This window comes from Salvelinus sp. IW2-2015, unplaced genomic scaffold (genome assembly GCF_002910315.2).
Source record: "Salvelinus sp. IW2-2015 unplaced genomic scaffold, ASM291031v2 Un_scaffold2353, whole genome shotgun sequence".
NCBI classification, from domain to species: domain Eukaryota; kingdom Metazoa; phylum Chordata; class Actinopteri; order Salmoniformes; family Salmonidae; genus Salvelinus; species Salvelinus sp. IW2-2015.
In genome coordinates, this window is record NW_019943678.1 from 77,757 (window position 1) to 83,048 (window position 5,292).

Sequence of the window (5,292 nt, forward strand, 5' to 3'; positions counted from 1 at the left end):
ACCAGCTAGCAGCCAGCAGAGGAGCACCACAGACTAGCAGCAGCAGAGAGCATCACCAGACTAGCAGCCAACAGAGAGCACCACCAGACTAGCAAGCAACAGAGAGCACCACCAGACTAGCAGCAGAGAGAGCACCAACCAGGACTAGCAGGCAGAGAGCAGCACAGCACACAGACTAGCAGCAGCAGAGAGAGCAGCCACCAGACTATGCAGCAGAGAGGCACACACAGACTAGCAGCAAGCAGAGAGCACCCACCAGACTAGCAGCAGCAGAGAGCAACCCCAGACTAGCAGCAGAGAGCACCACCAGACTAGCAGCAGAGAGCACCACCAGACTAGCAGCAGCAGAGAGCACCACCAGACTAGCAGCAGCAGTGTGGAGAAGAGGTTTCTCTGAATTGGCAAACAAAGAGTTAAAGTCTGTTCCATAAACTCTCCCGTGCTTCAAGAATCGCCTGGAAGCTACTTGTGCAGGCTTTAAATACTGATTTGACAGATCACATTTTACACACAACCTGGCACTGAGAAAATAGCCCACTACTACTACTACCACCACCACCACTACTACTACTACTACTACCACCACCACCACTACTACTACTAGCCCCAGCAGCTACTGAACACACCAAACACATACAGGGACACGATGGGAACTCTGAGAGTGTTAATACTCTTGTCCTTTATATCGTCACCGTGGGTGCTCTGCTCAACTGGGAAACACTTTAACCAGGATTCAACCCTCAGACTGGAACAACAGGATGTACTGATCAACAGAGAAGATAATCTGGAGGCAAAGAGGTCTAAGGTAGGCTACAAACTGACTTGATCACATTTTATTTTCTAGTATTGATTAGTGACTAACTATATAAGTAAGTCAATAATAATAGGTCAATAATAATTTCTAACTCTTATACACTCAAATATACCTTCTCATAGTTTGATTAAATAAAGTAATTTCAAACATCTTGCAAGGTTGTAGCTGGGAATGATTTAATAATATTATTATTTAATAAGATGTCATTCTTATTATTTTCTAATGATACAATTTAATGGATAAATGTTATATTCAATATATCTTTATCTATGTAACTAGGAGGCAAATAATTTACAAAACCAATTTCCTTAAACATTTGTGATTTATACTTTGAATACTAATAATCCACTTTCCTTTTGAACATCCAGCTTTTTTTAAAATGCAAACATTGTTTTATTCATACACCGTTTTATTCATACACTAGTAAACAATAACACCTGATCTACACCAAGACTTGAGTACATTACATTAGTTTGTCAGTAGCATTTCATTGTTCCACCTTTTGATTCATATTCTTACAGCAATAATACTTTTTAAATCCCAGTAATACCTTTTCTTCCCCTTATTTGAGAAATCAAACCATAGCCATTGGACTCTGTCCCATTTCATTGGAAGCAGTCCCATTTGGAAGGAGCCAGCGTATTGGGCCCAGTCTAATTCCTCTCTCCCCCAGTCTAAGTCTAACAGCTGGGCTGTCGGTCTGCCCAGAGCTCTAGACACAGTGATTATGATTAGTCAGCACAGTAGGGGCGGGACTGCTGCTACAGGAGGCTCCACTGCTCTACTACAACGGAGGTTCCAGTCTGAAGAACTCTCATCCAAACAGCAGCCCCGGTCTGGCTGCCAAGGGGCCCCGCTCCTCCTGCCAAGGGGCCCCGTTCCTCCTCCTGCCAAGGGGCCCCGCTCCTCCTGCCAAGGGGCCCCGTTCCTCCTCCTGCCAAGGGGCCCCGCTCCTCCTGTTGTCAAGGGGCCACGCTGCTCCTGTTGCCAAGGGGCCCTGCTGCTCTTGTTGCCAAGGGGCCCTGCTGCTCCTGTTGCCAAGGGGCCCAGCTGCCCCTGTTTCCAAGGGGCCCCGCTGCCCCTGTTGCCAAGGGGCCACGCTTCTCCTGTTGCCAAGGGGCCACGCTTCTCCTGTTGCCAAGGGGCCCTGCTGCTCCTGTTGCCAAGGGGCCCTGCTGCTCTTGTTGCCAAGGGGCCCTGCTGCTCCTGTTGCCAAGGGGCCCTGCTGCTCTTGTTGCCAAGGGGCCCAGCTGCTCCTGTTGCCAAGGGGCCCCGCTGCTCCTGTTGCCAAGGGGCCCTGCTGCTCCTGTTGCCAAGGGGCCCTGCTGCTCTTGTTGCCAAGGAGCCAAAGCTTAGGGCTCACCCAGAAAACAGTTAACGTTCCTGGAATGTTCCTACAACTTCAAATAAAATACCTTATTTTGATCCCCATTAGCCAACGCAAATGGCTACAGCTAGTCTTAATGGGGTCTGACAAATAATGAAAAAGACAGACAAAATAGTTTACAATTTAAATACATTTAAAAACATGTGCCGTGAGGTGTTGCTTTATTTGTTGTTTTGAAACCAGATTTGCTGTTCACTTGCGCTATATAAACAAATCGACAGGTAGCCTAGTGTTTAGAGCGTTGGGCCAGTAACCGAAAGGTTTGCTGGATCCAATCCCCGAGATGACAAGGTAAAAATCAGTCAGTCTGCCCACTGAACGTTGTAAATAAGATTTTTTTCTTAACTGACTTGCCTAGTTAAATAAAAGGTTAAATAAATATATGATTAGGAGGTGAGTTCCATGCACTCATGGCTCTGCAAAATACCGTACACTTCCTTCTCGACCTGGAGACAGTGAAAAGACCCCTAGTGGGGGTCAGTGTAAGTTGACTGTGCAAACTATTTCCGGAACTTCCAACAAAATGGTTGTTATAGAAACAAGAGAGAGACTGGCATGCTTATTAGCCATCTGATAACAATTATGACCAAAACATGCCGCTCTGTTCTGGGCCAGCTGCAGCTTAACTAGGTCTTTCTTTGCAGCATGAAATATGACTGGACAATAATCAAGATAAGACTAAACTAGAGCCTGCGGAACTTGCTTTTTGGAGTGTAGAGTCAAAAAATCAGAGCATGTCTTTATTACGGACAGACCTCTCCCCCATCATAAATAAAAGTTTTAAAAATATATATATATATATCATTATAACCATTGAATGAATATGTTTTGACCATGACAGTTTACAATCTAAGGTAACACCAAGTAATTTAGTCTCCTCAACTTGTTCAACAGCCACATCATTCATTACCAGATTCAGCTGAGGTCTAGAACTTAGGGAATGATTTGTACCAAATACAATGCTCTTAGTTTTAGAGATGTTCAGGACCAGTTTATTACTGGCCACCCATTCCAAAACAGACTGCAACTCTTTGTGAAGGGTTTCAGTGACTTCATTAGCTGTGGTTGCTGATGAGTATTTGGTACATGGACACACATGCTTGTTTAATGCCAGTGGCAGGTCATTGGTAAAAATAGAAAAGATTAAAGGGCCTAGAGAGCTGCCCTGTGGTACACCACACGTTACATGTTTGACATTAGAGAAGGTTCCATTAATGAAAACCCTCTGTGTTCTATTAGATAGATAGCTCTGAATCCACAATATGGCAGAGGTTGAAAAGCCATAAAACATGAGTTCTCACAATAACAGGTTATGGTCAATAATATCAAAGGCTGCACTGAAATCTAACAGMACAGCTCCCACAATCTTCTTATTATCAATTTATTTCAACCAATCATCAGTCATTTGTGTCAGTGCAGTACATGTTGAGTGCCCTTCTCTAAAAGCAGGCTGAAAGTCTGTTGTTAATTTGTTTACAGAGAAATACCATTGTATTTGGTCAAACACAAAACAAAATCGTCAGTTTGCCAAGAGCTGGCAGCAAGCTGATAGGTCTGCTGTTAGAACCAGTAAAGGCCACTTTACCACTCTTGGGTAGTGGAATGACTTTGGCTTCCCTCCAGGCCTGAGGACAAAGCCTATAGAGTCAGATTAAAGATATGACAGATAGGAGTGGCTATAGATCAGATTAAAGATATGACAGACAGGAGTGGCTATAGAGTCAGATTAAAGATATGACAGATAGGAGTGGCTATAGAGTCAGATTAAAGATATGACAGATAGAGTGGGCTATAGAGTCAGATTAAAGATATGACAGATAGGAGTGGCTATAGAGTCAGATTAAAGATATGACAGATAGGAGTGGCTATAGAGTCAGATTAAAGATATGACAGATAGGAGTGGCTATAGAGTCAGATTAAGATATGACAGATAGGAGGGCTATAGAGTCAGATTAAGATATGACAGATAGGAGTGGCTATAGAGTCAGATTAAAGATATGACAGATAGGAGTGGCTATAGAGTCAGATTAAAGAATGACAGATAGGAGTGGCCTATAGAGTCAGATTAAAGAATATGACAGATAGGAGTGGCTATAGAGTCAGATAAAGATAACAGATCAGGAGTGGCATAGAGTCAGATTAAAGATATGACAGATAGGAGGGCTATAGATCAGATAAAAATATGACAGATAGGAGTGGCTATAGAGTCAGATTAAAGATATGACACGATAGGAGGGCTATAGAGTCAGATTAAAGATATGACAGATAGGAGTGGCTATAGAGTCAGATTAAAGATATGACAGATAGGATGGCTATAGAGTCAGATTAAAGAATGACAGATAGGAGTGCTATAGAGCTCAGATTAAAGATATGACAGATAGGAGTGGCTTAAGAGTCAGATTAAAGATATGACAGATAGGAGTGGCTATAGAGTCAGATTAAAGATAGACAGATAGGAGTGGCTATAGAGTCAGATTAAGATATGACAGATAGGAGTGGCTATAGAGTCAGATTAAAACAGATAATGAACAGATAGTGACAGATAGGAGTGGCTATAGAGTCAGATTAAAGATATGAACAGATAGGAGTGGCTATAGAGTCAAGATTAAAGTATGACAGATAGGGGTGGCCCTATAGAGTCAGATTAAGATATGACAGATAGGCATGGCTAATAGAGTCAGATTAAAGATATGAAAGATAGGAGTTGGAGCTATAGAAGTCAGATATATTGAACAGATACGAACCGCATCATGGGACTAGTGGACCACTCTAAGAATGGGAAGTACAGAAGACTACTGGAGAGTGAAAGGAAGTATAGGTGTAAGCGTGTGAACTATCTGATAGCAACGATCTCACACTTTAATATGTACTAATTAACTATGATCATGTGATAGTCTGGAGCCTTACTAAGTAGGGCGCGATCTCACGAATTAACACTGAAATCATGTTCTAGTACAGATAGGTCACGTTAATTGGCTATACGAGTCAGATTAAAGGATCTGAACAGATTAGGAGTTGGCTATAGAGTCAAGATTAAAAGATATGGAAGATAGTAGTGGCTATAGAGTCCAATTAAAGATATGACAGATAG

At 42.6% G+C, this 5,292-nt stretch overlaps 1 pseudogene; it reads left to right on the forward strand.

Moving 5' to 3' along the window:
- The first annotated feature begins 438 nt into the window (after nt 1–438).
- The window catches only part of LOC112073755 (mimecan-like), a 19,975-nt pseudogene continuing 15,121 nt past the window's right edge, over nt 439–5,292 (forward strand).